We start from the raw sequence: 16,163 nt of genomic DNA on the forward strand, positions 1-16,163 counted from the left end.
GGCCTCTACTCAGTGTTAACCTAAAAAAAAATATATCTGTGATAGTATGGCATAATGGGATACATGAAATGTAATTCTAGATAGATGGGTTGTTACCTACTTGCACACATACATACATACATACATACATACACACACTGTGAAGTCTAGCAACCAAAATACAGGGGCTTTTTCCCTTGAGATATTCCTGTTAGAGGCACCCAGAGCAGCTTCTTCCTGCATTTTCTTAAGTGAAATTACCAAAACAGGTTTCTGGGTTTCTTGCCTTTACAGAATAATGGTCATGTACCGTGGACAGCTTCAGGACCTTCCAGCTTTCCTGAAAGCCACATCTGCACGGGTTGCAACAGTATCCATAAGTGCAGGTGTGCTGGGATAGGGGTGCAATGAAAATGCATTTGCTTAAAATCCAAACAAAGCCAATCAGACTGATTTACTAAGAGGATGTAACTTTGTGTCATTTCAAAGTTTTCAGGCAAAAAAAGGGTTGGTAGTTTGGTAAATAGTATTAAAGCCCTTCAAAACCCTGGCCAATTTTCCCATGCCTAGCAGAAAGAGGGAAGCCAAAACAGTTCATTCAAATAGAAAGTAAATCCCTTACTAGTCAAATTTTCTGGTGGGAAAGAAAATTATTGTATAGACCTGGCCAAGGACAAACATATATTCCATCAGGGCAATTTCTGTGGGCAAAGACCCACAAAGCTACAGTGAGAAGGGGCAGATGAAGAGACCACCATGGCCGCTAGGCTGAGTGAAGCCCACGGCTTTACAGCCAACTCAACTGAAGTTACAGCATTTCCGAAATCCACGTAATGCACTGAAGAGTTATTAAGTTTGAGCAGACCAAACAGCAGTGGGTGTGACAGCTGTGTGGTAAGTGCTTGACTCAGATGTCTACCACAGAACTTTAGTTTCTCATATATTTCTGTCCTCAGTGAAGACAACAAGCAAGGCTGGAACTTATTGGTCAAGGGCTCAGCATGAGGATGTGTCAGGATGACTAAACACTTGTCCCGACTGTGGCACCAATCCCTGACTAATCTCTCTGTGCCTGAGGTTTGAGTCTTTCCAATTGCTTTGTTCTCGGGAATTGCTCACAGCAGGAGAAGAGTAATATTTTTTCTGGAATAATTCCCTTAGCCTTCGGTTGATCCAAGATTCAGTTAAATGTGTTGTAAGTGATATAGCAATAAAAAAACATGAGGAAAAGCAGGAAGTTGGTTACATTTGCTACAAACGACTATTGTCGGCAGCCTGTGTGCGCTGACAGGATGCAGCACGGTTTCTGGCAGGGCAGATTGGATGTGCCCTCTCATTCTGCAGATCCAGGTCAATGAGTCTTGCAGCATAAAGTGGCACACATGTTTGGTTGTTTTCAGGAACTATATCTCAGCTGTGATACTGGGAATGTTCAGATGACTGTACTATTATGTGGGGCCATAAAAACAAAGAATGTCAAGAAGTCCAAAGATCTTGGAGACGGAGCGAAGCACAGCACAAAACCACTCTTGGATGTCCTGCTGCTTATAGATTGCGTCCATTCAAGCATGGCAAAAACTCTCTTTCTGGGACAACTGTTATTCTTTAAGCTCTCCGGTGTAACTTGGCTTCAATAATTAACTTCACTTATTGATACGGCTGTTTAGATTAGTTTAAAATCTGGAGATTTTCAGACTCCTTTTGGTATAGCAGCTCCCTACTCAGTAAAGTGAGGTTGGAAAGTTCCAGCTAAATAGGCTCTGAGCTTTTACTGTCATTTAAGGAATGTTTTGCCACAGAAGCAGCAACAGAATTTGGTTCCCATTCCGCAATATGGAGGTTTGTTAGCTGTTGCTACCAAAGCTGGGGCAGTAGGAAAAAATACATAAATGTAAGCCTTGTTTTTCTTGTGGGTAGATATGTGTTCAATAAAGCGTGACCCAAATTAGAGTACACAAGCTAAGTACCCGAAAATAACTAAACCTCATTCTATTTTAGACCAAAAGAAAGGCTTTTGAGAGAAAAAAAAAAAAAAAAAAGTCTTTCCAAATGGAAACAGTCTTAAGAAAATATGTGATCACTATCTATAAATATTGTTTGTCTGTGGTTTTGGATTATCACAGCTATAATAACTCTACTAATAAACTTTATTTTGTGTTGTAAACTCTGGTGTCAATCTGAATCTTGAGTTGAGATGCAGATTGTGCAGTGAGTGGAATGTTTGCTAACAGAGAATGTCTCATAACGAACTAATGCCTATTAGTAACAGCAGTTACTGATTTAACCACATGATTAGCTGCCATCTGTGAGGAACTACCTTTCAATAAGTAACTAGAAGGAGGATTAAAGCCTTTGTCTGTGGTTTGTTTTGCTGTTATGCTCTAAAGATTTTTGGTTCTCCTCCCCCCTTATAAACATCAGCTAAAACAAGTCTCACTCTGAGACTTATTTCTTTGGAATGCCTTTCAGTACATAACACTGAAAGTGATGGGGTTAAAAACCAGACACTGTTATGGGGGACCTATTATGCTGACTTTGTTCTTAAAAATCCTTTGATATTCTTAATGAGATGTGAAAAAGTACTGAAATAAGAAACAACACTGTTCTGAATACATCTGCAGGTCCCCCTAGATTCTTCCTGTAATATTGGAATGCAAAGAAGACACTGAGTCTGGGACATCAGACACCATTATCTTCCTCTCTTATGCAAGAAAATGGTTTCAGGGCATGTTCATAAGGAGATAGCCATTATGCACCTAAAGTGAACCTAACTTGGTGTTTGGGAAATTTAAACTGCCATTAGAGACTGAAATTCAATCCAATATCAGGTTTCAGCAATCTTCTGACACAGGCCACACAGGAAACTGCTGTGGGTGAGTTTTGTCTGGATCTATATGCTAGGCTATACAATAGGGATGATTCCTAGCCTGGCAAAGATGCAATGCCAATAATGTATCCAGGAAAAGAGTATCTCTTCGACACAAGAGATACTTCTACTTGAGCCTCCAGGCCTGTTCTATCTACCTTTTCAGTAACTTGTAGCCTAAGCTGTGTCAGGCACAAGCAGAACTTCCCACATTCACTCTTGCTTGAAATAAAGAACATTTCTGTCTGAAAACCAATTCAGTCTTGATTAGGAAATTGCCAGTGATGGAAGAATAAACTACAAGACTGGATAAATGTTTCCAATGGTTAATTATCTGTGCTGTTACAAAGCATTTCTTACTTCTAGTCTGAATTTAACCAGCTGCCACTTTCAATCATTGTATCTCATTATAGTGTTATTAACAATGTTAAATAATCTATTTGCTCTTTTCTTTTATACATGTAGGCATTCACAGGTGGGATTCAATTTATTCATCTTTAGCTGCCAAGCCCTCAATCTACAACCTAAATTAATGTGGTAGATCCCTTTGTGCTCAGTGCAGAGATGGCCATCCCTCATTCTCACCCCTTGCTGCCAGCAGGCATGTCTGCTATATGTGACATTGCTGGGCATTCATTCACCTTCTCTCTGCTCCTGTTTGACATTTTAGGTGGTCTCTGTGCCCCTGTATGACTCTTGCTGTGACTCTTCTGTGTTTGGCCATGCACAGAACAGAGGTTTTGTATAAGTGATGTCCCTGATGGGGCTTTTACATCTCAGGTTCTTGTCTAGCCCCCTTGAAACCACAGATATATTTGGCAGTGACCTGATTTCTGTGGCCTGCCCACTCAATATCCCATAGAATCTTAAAATTATAAAACAGTTTTGGTTGGAAGGGACCTTAAAAATCACACTGTTCCAGCCCCCTTGCCATGGGTAGGGACATTTTCCACTAGACCAGGTTGGTCCATCCAAAGCCCCATCCAGCCTGTCCTTGAACACTGCCAAGGATGAGAAATACGTGGCTTCTCTGGGCAACCTGTGAAGCTATCTCACCACTCTCACAGTAAAGAATTTTTTCCTAATATCTAATCTAAACCTGCCCTCTTTCAGTGTGAATCCATTCCCCTCTGTCCTGTTTCTACAAGCCCTTGTAAGAAGTCCCTCTCTACCTTTCCTGTAGGCTGCCTTCAGGTACTAGGAGGCTCCACTTAGGTCACCCTTAAGCCTTCTCTTTTCCAGGCTGAACAAATCAATTTCTCTCAGCCATGGAGACATGGTCCATTCCTCAAATCCCTGTGGTGGCCCTCCTCTGGACTTTCCAAAACAGGTCAATGTCTCTTCTACACTGTGTACCCCAGAGCTGGATGCAGGTTGATGAAGAAAGCTAATCTGCCAAATTTCAGGGCAAGAATGCCATTCCAAAAAAGGTGGCTGAACTTCTCCTCTTGAGGAATGAAGCATGATTTTTTTCTAGTAGAGTCCTCAGCTCCACAGTTCCCCAAGACTCTCATTTTCCAAGAACATCAAGAGCCATTTGAAGAATTTCCTTCTCTTTCCTCTCACTGTGGCCAGCTCAGCACCCAAACCACCTCCACAGCCTGCTTCTCTTCTTAAGGAGCTAGGAAGATGTTTTCTAGATTTGACCACTTCCATCTTAAGATTTCTTGTTGATCTGAGAGGAAAATGCTCTCTTTCCTTGACTCCATTAATAGGAATCATGACAGTTTTGTATCATTCTGGCAGATTCAGAACAATGGAACCAAACCAAGTCAGTAAGCCAGGGAATATTAACAATAAGGATCTGAATGACCAGGAAATAACGTGTGTGTCCAGCTCAGAGTAGCATATATTTGCTTTTGCAGAAATTAAAGTTTAAAAGCTGAAAACAACAAATGCAGTAATTCAGTGTTGATTACTTGAAGATTTCTACCACCTGTATTCTTAGGCTGATACGAACCATTTGTACTTTTAGTGTCAGAGATCTAGCAGACACTGGAGCAAAAAAAAAATATCTTTATGTAGGGAAGAATCTGTAGCCCAGGAACATTTAAAAAGATTAGCTGAGGTTTGAGTCTTTGTGAATAAACAGACTGGGGTTTGGGAAACACTGGAGCAGTAACATCATGCTTCACCCAGTGCCTAATGGCAATGAATTCTGCTGCAGTGGCAATGTGGCCATGGAGACCACACTGGAAAAGTGCTGCTCTTTACAGAAAAAATCACCCTGAATCAGTGAGTGTGTCTGTGTTTACGTGTGTGTGATCACAGGCACAGCCCATGATGGATATCACATTAACAGAGTACTTTCACCACTGCTCATAGAAGCACAGATGTGCCAAAAGCTGTGATCCAGAGGGAACACGTCAAAGTCTGAGTGAGAACAGTTAATCCTTCACATTTATCCCATCTTTTCCACTGTAATTGCCTGCAGGAATGTTGCCTATCACCAGCTGTGGCAGGGTGTGTAGGCGAAACTGAGCTGGGGGATCTCAGAGCACCAAAAGTCCCTCCATGAAAGCTACTGCACCGTGAGGGTAACACCCTGCAGCTGACATTAGCCCAGCCTGGACATGCATTGTAGTCAGATGCTATGTTCAGACGGCATAATTTGTGACAAATTTGCATTTCTCTCCACCAAACAAGTGTCATAGTCTCCGCTCCAATGCCCACAAGTGCAGCATCCTCCTGGGTGGCATCATAGTGTGGTGGCAGCTCCCTGAGCGGGTTAAAATAGATCACTCAGATTACTCTGAGGTGTAAGACCATAAAGTCTAACAAAACTGGGATTTAGGAAGATTTTGGGGGAAAAGCTGAATATGACCTAAACTACTTCTACTTGATCTTCACGTTTTGATACTGAAAGGGGAGAGGGTTTACTTCTTCACTCATAGAGATCTGATTTATGGACCTCTACCCTCCTCACAAGGATATTATTTGTATTTCTCTGGAGATGGAATAAGAATTTTAAATATTTGTAAATAATTTAGGCAGATAACTCACATCCACTTAATGTAATTCTCCAGGAAGCATTCAAAAAAGTCCCAGTCAGAGTTTTTAGGAGACATTTCTTTCTCCACTAGAAAACCTTTACACAGCTACTGCCAATACTACTGTAGAAATAACAACACTCTAAGATTTCAAAATCATGTTTATAAGCAGGAGCTGCTACCCAGTGATTCACCAGCACTGTTGTTATGGTTCATTTTCCTGGAAAAGTACATTATTGCAACAAATCTCTTTTTATTTTCTTTCTTCTTTTTTTTTTTTTTTTTCTTTTTTAAATGATCACGGTCTTTGTTTCATTATCTGTTTGTTTTTACTGCTGGATCTTAGTTTGGCACAGAGATCCTTGTATCTTAAAAGGGTTTTAAAAACCATCAGCATTTTGAAACATATACAAATTGCCAAGAGATTTTATTTTTGGCTTTTTGAGTAATGTTGTGTTTTTGTACTTTTTAGCAGCAATGAGCAATCCGCCTTCTCAAATAGCAGAGTTTTTAAGTGATGTTTCAACTTTTTGTGGCTGCGGTCCACTCTTTTATAATGTGGGAAATGCCCTGCCTCTGAACTGTGTGAGTGATACGTCACACTCTCCACAAGTCTGCTTTTTAACAGAAAGGAGTAAACACCTCCGAGGTTCTGAGGACGTGCTTTTAAACTGTGCCCAGGGCTTGCAGAGATTGAGATAACGATAACTGAGGAGTCAGTAGAGAGAAAACACCAGGTCAGAGAGTTGCCGAGGACAAGGCAAGAGGAGCAACTTGAAGTAACAGCAAAAAATGGAGAAAAGGAAAATTACAGCTTAATTGCCCAAAAGCTGCCGGACTGCCAGCTGAGCCTCATGGGGAGGATGGTGTGAGTCCCAGAGGATAAGCCATAAGCATGGGCCTGGACAAAGCACTGAAAAGTTTGCTGCTAGCTGGCAACCCTTCTGCTACGTGATGGAAATAGTATTGGTTGCCTAAGATGTCTCAAAAGTCATCTGTGAGGCATCTCTAAAGGCAGACCATGAACTTGAGGTGGTGCCCTCCGGCTCTTCTTGTTACTGTAGCCTTATCATGCTTTCCTGTCCCTCCTCCTGCTGCTCATTCCTCCACTCCCTTCCTGCTATACCCTCTTTTACAGCTCTGCAGTTTGTTGTGACTCCCTACAAGCAGTTTGATAGCATGGTGACAGTCTGGGCTATCACAGGACACAAGGTATCAAGATCACTCATATCACCATCACTGAATGATACTGGCTGTCACAGACCTTCATCAACTGCAGCTTGTAGAGGTGGCCACAACTCAGCTTAAGGTTTTCCTGAGAGAAAATGGGTATGGATTTTCAGAGCAGGGCCCTGCCATCCTGGGATAGTTGAGACACAGGGGTGCAGCATGCTCATGTGCTGCTCTCTGCATCCATATGGACCTGTAAGCTCATGGAACACAGGCCAGAAATTTCACTGTTGTGGTGGGGGTTTTCAGACATCCATCAGAAGGATGGTCCCACATGGCGGGAACACTAGGAAAGCTTGGAATTAAGAAAGTACAGGATAAACATTCTCCTTTTCCATAAAGAACAAGGAAGGGACAGACAGAAGCATTTTAAGAGTGGCATCACATTTTTCTCACCCAAAAGCAATCTCTCTGGGTCAGATGTCTCTGAGCAGATTAAGATATCTACATTTAGGCATTCTGGGTCTCTCAGCATCTGCAGGAATAATAAGCACTTCTAAAAGTGGACTTCTCATCTGTAGGCAGACATTTCAAATGTGCTGTGTATTCCTTTGCATTGACTCAGCGGGGATCCAAATGGATCAGATGTAAATAGTTGTTTTGTAGACATGCAGTAGCAGGTGACATGGATGCTGCCTCCATGCCTTGACATGCCCTGCTCTCCCTCTTCCCCAGGGCTGTCGGCAGCAAAGCTTCACACCGCTCCCACCTCAGTAGTTTGATTTCCCTTTGCCTTTCAGTCCATTTTTGATTCATGCCTGGACTTTGTGTCTTCTTCCTTGACACTCCCTATATGCAGAGCATTCCTCCAGCTGAAGTTTGACAAATATCCTTATTCTTAAAACAGCCCAGACCCACCCTGGGCATGGTTTGCTCAGCCCTGCAGTGCGCTGCTGGCACTGCCAAGGGAGGATCTCCTCTTGCTCCTGTTTCGCCAGCTTCTGATTTCAAGGAGGTGCTGGATCCCACAGATATTACAATAAATTTGCCTCTCCAAAATTTGGAAGGTCAAGTCATGCCCCTGTACAGACTGGAAGATGAGGGAAAAGCAAAAGAAGACATGAGAAATGTCCCTTGACTGTCACCAGCTAAATGACTCCTGCCAAAATGGGGAAATAAATTACTCTCTGGGGCCACTGAAGGTTGGAAGAGAAGCAATGTACTTGAATTACAGCAAAAGTTAGCTGTTAGGGAAAGATTTCTGAAGGAAAAGGTTGTGGGGATCTGAAGTACAATATCTAAATTGGAGAGCCCCTCTTACAACTGATTTTAAGACCAAGTTTGAGAAACGTGTCATACTGCAGTCACAGCTAAAGAGCAGAGTTAAGGGTCATGAGCATGGCTGTTCATGACCTGTTTTCCAGAAGCAGACACGTATCCCAATGTGACAAACCACAGGACAGGAATCTCAGCACATCCTGGGGCAGGACAGTGGCAGAGGAAGAAGGTTAGCAATTGGTGATGTGGTTTTGTAGCCCTGGGGAATGTTGTTGTTGGGGTCATGGCCCTGTTTGATTTTTCACGAAGTTGCTTAATTCTGCAGAGCACACACAGGGAACTGATGAGGTTAACAAGAGTTGAAGTTCAGGAGAGGGTACAGAGCTGGTAAAAAGGTAAAAAGCCCTTCAGATGTGGTTGTTGCTTCTACTTATTGCTCCAAGGGATCTAGAAAATGCAGATCTGACAGACGATTTTCTCATTTGGAGAAGTTTTCTCAGTATTCTCTTTGTAGTTATGAGTTGCATCCCATTCCTGTAGGTCAAAGAGCTGCCATTTGAACAGGCTTGCATGTAGACCAGAGAAATATGTGGTTTGACCTAGGAAAACCAGGTTTAAGGATAGCACAGGAGGTGAGAAGCTACTGGAGTTGCAGTAAAAGTTACAGCACTAAGGGAGAATGGTTCCCTGTGGACAGAGCTGGAAGATGAGTGCTGTCTCACAGCCTGTTTCTAACTCCCAGCTCAAGAACCACTGCAAGCAGCAGCTCTTCTCATGCTTTTTCCAGTTTCCTCAGCCTCATGCAAATTCTTACATAGGTTCAAGTGCTCTCTCAGGCCCTGATATCCCTCCTGACCAAAGCTGAGCATTAAAAGCAAATTATATTTACAGCTTCTCTATTGAGTTTGGTAGCCTACCCCAAGAACCATATTACAGTAGCTAAGTGGTAGCAGTACGAAAACCAGGTGGACTATATCAGATTTATCTGCATGGACTACCATTACAGACATACAGATATAGATGGTTTTAACCTGGCCCTACACAATGCTCTCATCAGTTCTCTTGAATTTCCTCGTATCATTGTCCTTTCCCAAAGAAGATTTAATGAATTCCATGACAATAGGAATTTGATAACACAAAGAAATGAAATATTTTCCATACCCATTTTCCTCAGAGACCTCCATGACCTGTTAGATGTCTAGCCTATGGGACAGACACATAAGAGACATCTCACACTCTGGTCCCCCTCAAAACCAGGGGACCATTTTGAACATGTGCTAACTCCCTTCTAACTCAGTTTCTTTTAATGGAAACACCTCTGCTGAGTCACATCCTAGTGATGAGCAGGGATTTGGCTGGGGAACTGGAAACATGAGTGGAGAAACATGAGTGGAGAAACATGAAAAGACACCGACCTAGCAAGCATGCTTTAGCAGGCTCTACACTTGCTTCCTGTCAGGTGGTCATTATGTAGCATATTACTCTTAAGGTAGGTGCCCAGTTGCTCATCTTCATCTTGCTATAAGGTCCCGTCTGGCCTGTCCGTTTCTACAGCCCAAGGGTAGGATCCTGGCACTGTTCCAGAGGGGTGTCCTCTCTGGAGGCCAAGCTGTGCTGCTCATGTGTGTCTAATGGCGTGTGATGTCCTTCATGTGCCACCAGTGCATGGCTGGGCAGGGAGGCAGACTGGAATCAGACTGCCACAGCTGTCCCTGTGGCGCTGTGACGGCTGGCACGGACTGCACCAAGCCATGCTGCCACCTCCTGAGCCTCAGAACGGGACATGGGACTACAACTGATTGTGTTCTCCTGCCACAGTAACCACATTGTGAAGGGGAAGCTGCTGCACTGACAGGAAAAAAAGTCTCAGGATTGGCTGGAATAATGGGGAGAGATACATGGCCTAGGCTGGACTGTTAATTTGTCCTTTTGCATTTGGGCATAGACATCACTGGATGGGCCCAATCAAGCTCATCCATATAAAACAATACACACAAGCTCCTTAGGGACCGTAAAGATGCCAGGGACACACTCCTTCACATCACATCTTCTTAGATATCATCTCCTGCATGGAGGTCTGAAGACAGGTAGGTAGAAGTGGGGGTTGTTTCTACCCTGTGCAAAGTCAAGACCACCTTAGCCCAAACTCATGGACCTGAGAAGGTTCCAGCACTCCTGTAACACTCCAGTCAGTCCTGCCAGGACTAGCCAGCAGAAAGCCCTCTGAGAAGGGGGTGTGAAGGAGCCTCAGGAGAGGTGGAAAGAGGGAAGGACTAGCAAGGGAATTGGCTGAGCGAGGCAAGTCAGGTGAGGCAATGAATGAATGAGTGTGTCATTCCCCGCGCAACCACAATTCTGCTGCTGCCCATGACAACTGCCCGTGTGGTTGCCCTTCCCAGGCAGGAGTGTGTGCCCACACAGTGTACGTGGATTGCTGCTGGGGATGAATCCCCTCTCAGGACCCAGCAGATGAGTCATGGTTGACTCAGGTCTTCGCAGTCCTGCCTGCTCAAGTGGTACAGGATAGAGAAGGGAAAATATGAATGACTCCTGTTAGTGTTTTCTCTTTGTGACTGCTTGTTCTTGCTATAAACTGTAAAAATTTCACAGGGGCATTTTTTTCTGGACAAACTTGCCTGCTGCTTGCACACATCAAGTTGTAAATCCAGTCTTTCATAGGAAAAAACAGCATCTATTTATAAGAATCCCATTAAGAAAGAGCATGCTTCATTTTTTGTGGGGAGACCATTCTCCTGCCCACATGTTGAGGTATCTTGGAAGCAGTATGTAGCTCTTTGAGGACCTATTATTAATTTGAATTTATTGAGTGCTGGCAGACATGCATGGTGCTTTATGGTCACATAAGGGAACCGTTGTGGCTGCAATGTTTCAAGAGAAAACTCTCATGAAAAGGTGGAAGCCCTCTTGGCTTGAGGAGGTTGAAAGACTCTATTCTGGTTTTTGAAATGTTGGCCTCAGAAGCACTCTGCAAAAAAGTGCTGATAAACACCGATGGGATTAAGCAGGGACTTTCTCCTGCAATCACACAGCTAACATTTGCTACGCTGATTCTGGTCTGCCTGAGCTGTGTCTGAGGAACACAAACACACTGGGTACTCAGAAATAAAATTTGGTTTCTTCTCACCTGTATAGCCATGAGAAGACTTTATATTCTCTTTCTGAAGCCAATTTGTAATTTCATGTTTTCTTTGTTCTTCCATTCTCCCATCAGACGGTCCTGCCAAAGGGACAACCACTTCTGTAAGTATGTAGTTGCTAAAAAATGTGTACTAATAAAGAAGAAGCATATTCCCAATCTATTTTATTTAAAATTATTCTTCTGTCACTCTGTTTCAGCAGGGATGAGTCAGAATTCAGTTAATGGATGGACACTCATAAAATTCTGGGTATGGGCTTGACACTACAGAGTAGTAAACCATACAGACTCACACAAAATAACAAATTTCTTCTGTAAAAAAAACTGAGTGTTCTACATGGGTAGATATGCCTGGATTTCTTGGCTATCTATTTATGATAGATTTTTGCAGCTTCACAAAATAAAATCTCATCAAACTCTTTACCTCATAAAAAAAGTCTTGAAATACTTACAACGGCTAAATTATTGTAAAAGCAAAGAGCAAACAGGCATGCTCCATTCTTGCAGTAGATGGGGGGACACAGGAGAGTCAAAAGGGCCACCCACACATATGCTCTTTAAACTAGTGAGTCAACGTCACGTGGACGGAGTCTAGGAAACCATCCTGCTAACCTTTTCCAGGTCCTGGAGCCTGGTGTGTGATGGTGAAGGTGATAGTGATTAAAAAAAGAACCTGTTATGTTTGGGGAGGTGACATGGCAAACCATTGTAGTTGTTTTTTTCTTTCCCCTCCCACAGGTTAGATTACACTATAGAGAAAGAATTTACCCAAAGGCAGATAATGCTTAAACTATTTAGAAATAATTAATAGACATTAGAGTCATTGCATACTACAGAAAACTGTGTCCTGAAAGACTACACAATAACTTGCTTTGTTAGAGTAAAGGATGTTTGTTTAGGCTTAGTTGGTGCTTCCGACTAGCTAATTACCAAGAAATGAGGTAGCTGTGCTCTTAAGGACTTCACAAACACACAGTGACGAATGCAACAAAGGCTACATAATTTTCAGAAAAACGTTCAAATATATTGTTAAATTAGTTTTGCGGGTGGGAACAGTGGGTCTGTTTACTTCTTCGAATGTCTTTCGTATTTTGCAAAAGATCAATATAACGTATTTCATCGGCAGAATCAATTCCTTCTTTTGACAACACCATGCACTGAAATAGAACCTTAGGGCCAGCCGATGTCTCTGCTCAGAATACACCAGAGGGCCATGGCCAGCAACAGGACCCTCCCTTACCACTCATGGGTAAGCACCATTCTTCTTTGGGACTGGTGGCAGCAGGAGGAAAGGGTGGATTCTCTCCAAACATCAAGTCCCCAAGGCACTCCCATAAAACACAAAAAGTCATAGAATCATAGAATCATTATGATAATAATTATCATATAATCAATATGATATGGCTGGAAAATACCTCCAGTATCACTGAGTTCAACCATTAACTCTCAACTTCACGATTCACCACTAAACCCACCCCCAAGTGCCACATACACACACCTTTTGAACACTTGCAGGGAAGGTGATTCCACCACTTCCCTGGGCATCTTGACCATCCTTTCAGTGAAGAACTTTTTCCTACTATCCAATCTAAACTTCCCCTGATGCAACTTGAAGTCTTTTCCTCTCATCATGTCACTTGTTACCTGGGAGGAGATCAACCCCCACCTGGCTCCACCCTCCTTTCAGGCAGTAGTAGACAGTGACAAGGTCCCACCCTGAGTCTCCTTTTCCCCAGGCTAAACCTCCCCAGCTCCTGATCCTCATATAATTTATGATCTGGACCCTTTCCCAGCTTTGTTGCCTTTTAGACATGCTACAGCCCCTCAGTGACTTCTCGTAGTGAGGGGCCCAGAACTGAACACAGAATATGAGGTGCAGTCTCACCCATGCCAAGCACAGGGGGAGAGTCCCATGTCCTCATGCTCATTTTGGCTGTCCGTTCTCCCAGGACATGAAAAGTGCTGCTGCTTGGCGGCTGGAAACCCTGGTACCCCAGGGACAGCACAGCTGGCAGAAAGAGAAGCTAAACAAGTCCCAGCTCCTTTGCTCGTTAAACAGCACCACGGGGGAGGAAGGCGATACATCCGCTCCTGAGGTTTTGCAGAGGAGGTTGGGAAACTTCCCTTTTTCCCCTGAGATTCCTTGCAGCTGCAATCGTACAGCCCAACCATGTCCCACACTGGCAGCACAGCACAGCCCAGCCGAGCCTTTCTGTCGGTGCCGCTTCCTACCTCATGCTGCTCACAGCTCTGGCACACAAGCCTTGGTTTGGCTCAGAATGGGAAAGGTCTGTCCCACTGAGCTGGGATGTAAACAGGAGCTTAGCCTTACAGCAGCTGTAAGCCAGCTTTCTGGATTTGCTCCTGTTGTTTGCCAAATACTCTCTATTCACGGGAAGATGATGAAAAACATTTAGGTGAGTTTGTGGCTGTCTAGCTCCTAGTAAGCCATAAATATTAGGGAAGGGAGAAAACCCAACCCCCAAACCCAAAAACCTGGACAACTTACAAACCTTCTCTACAGCTTAAATAGAGGCTTGGTCTAATTCCTCTAGTTGGCGGGAGCAGAGCTTACCATTTCCCAGACAATCACTTAAGTGCATGTAGCCACTTTAACTGCTATGCCTGTTATTGTGCTGCGTTCCTTTCGCCCTGGTTGACATGGAGCAATGAAATTACCCAGGTCTGACATTACAAACACAGACATTGAAACCAGAGAATGAATGTAAAAGGCAATAAATACCCTGCTAATCTCTCCAGCAACACAGAAGCAATAGCAGCAGCACTTTGCTCCAGAAAACTCAACATGGTGTTGATTAAGGCTTTTTTTTTCATTCTCAGAGTTCATCTCATCCCAATGTTTTGAATATACACATATATTTGTGTCCAAATGATTCATACTGCTACAGTAGGAACCCAACTTTTTCCTGAAACCCCAGGACTGTGTTTGCCTGTGACTCTGACGTGTCACTCAACATCTATCTGTCACTAAAGTCCCCATCTATGAAATAAAGTTGGCACACTGTACTGAATTCTCACCAATGGAGCCTCTCAGCGCCTCTTCTTGTTGAGTGGCTTTTAGAAGTGTAGCTATGCTCAGATGGCTTTCATGGCAAAGATTTCCATCCTTGTGGCTGAGGCTCAGGTCCTTCTCTTGTGCCCTCGGAGCCCTCTGACATCCTCCTTTCCCATCCTTCTGCAGGGCAGGGCAGGAGCCCAGACTAAAAACTTGCCTGGCCAAGGAAGCAGCTGGGGTGTCCATTGTCTGCTGCTCATCCAGGGCAATCGTGCTTGTGTGTAACCCAATGTGGCCTCAGACTGCCTGCCACTCTGGCCCTCCTACACCAACATCTTTCTCTCCTACAGAACTTTTGGAAATGGAAAACAGAGGTTCAGGCCGTCTAGAATCCACGCATGGGAGCACAGCAGGATGACATCTATAAATATAAAAAAAATAATGGCATCATTTAGCTTTCAGAGGAAGGCTTATTTACCTCTGAAAAGATTATGCCAAGGGTTTTCATGCAGAGCAGAGCAATGGAGTAGATATAAAGCCTTGACAGGAAATTTTTTATACACAAAATAAGATTGTAAATTTCTGGTGTAAAGCTATGGATTCCATCCACAAGGCAGTAAGCTGGATGGTTCTGGTTTACATCCACTAGAGATTTTCCCTTTACAGCCATTTGGAATTGTGATGCCTAATCAGACTGGTAAAAGAAAGTGAGGGAGAGCAGCATACCCCATGGCCACAAGGACCAGTTGGTGGAGGTCAGGACACCCCAGACTGGCAAAGAGCCTGGCTTGCCATCCCAGGAGCTGCACCCATGACCAAGCACAGTACCTGAGAGAAAGTAATGATGGCTATGTGTAGCCTGGCTGCACTGTGAGAGCTGATTTGGGCACTGCTGGTAGTTCTGGGTGGCAAAATAAAGAGCAGGATCAAGAAAAAGCCTAAATTCACTGAGCCTGAGGCTGGAGTTGACATCCTGGTGACTGCAGGCATGCCAGGCATGCAGAGGGTCATCAGCTCTGGGCTGGAGAATGGTCTGGGCCATGATTAACTAGTGGAGCAGATGCACTCTTGTCCCTGGAACAGTAATGACAGATATTCCATGGAGATGCATAAAGCTGGTAATAATCTTCAGGATACAGAGCTTGATTCTCATCCCACTTTCTGCACTCTGTTAGCAATAGGACCCAACTCCTGGAAGCCCAGTGACTTAGAGAGTGTCCCAAGTCAGTGAAGAATCTGTCCCCACCCTACTTCTCCAAAAGAAAGGTACTGAATGTATGGCAGCAACCACTGGGTTTCTCAGACAGAGAGTGGGAGCCTTGTCAGGAGAATATGAGAGGAAGATCAGGTCAATTGTCCTAGTAAAAATTAAGCAGAAAACAAATTGACCAGTGCATACTGGAAATCCCCAGAAGCTGACTCCAAGAAGTTCATTGAAAACATCTCCTGCCCCCTTCTCTAGTGCCACTTCAATTTTCATGAAGTAGCATATCATGCCATTGGGGTCAATGAAGCAATCCCTGTGTTTGGGATGAAAACAAAACGAACCGTAAATAAAACAAGCAAACAAAAGAACCCCCAGCCCCCAAAGAAACCAGCCAAACCTCAAAACAAAACAACCAAAAAACCCCAAACAAATCAAAACCCCAAACAAAACTAAACAAAACAAAGCCTAAAAGGAAAGAAAAAAAAAAAAACCAACAAACC

General features: G+C 43.6%; 1 long non-coding RNA gene across 1 annotated transcript in view; it reads right to left on the reverse strand.

Annotated features, from left to right (window-relative positions):
- Positions 1–7,585: 7,585 nt before the first annotated feature.
- Positions 7,586–16,163, reverse strand: part of LOC135293993 (uncharacterized) — a 59,745-nt gene continuing 51,167 nt past the window's right edge. Inside the window, exons 7-8 of the long non-coding RNA XR_010356101.1 lie at positions 11,429–11,521; positions 7,586–8,882 (exon numbers count right to left, since the gene is read on the reverse strand). This is a non-coding gene — a long non-coding RNA (uncharacterized LOC135293993). The remainder of the gene's footprint in view (positions 8,883–11,428; positions 11,522–16,163) is intronic.

This window comes from Passer domesticus, chromosome 2 (genome assembly GCF_036417665.1).
Source record: "Passer domesticus isolate bPasDom1 chromosome 2, bPasDom1.hap1, whole genome shotgun sequence".
NCBI classification, from domain to species: domain Eukaryota; kingdom Metazoa; phylum Chordata; class Aves; order Passeriformes; family Passeridae; genus Passer; species Passer domesticus.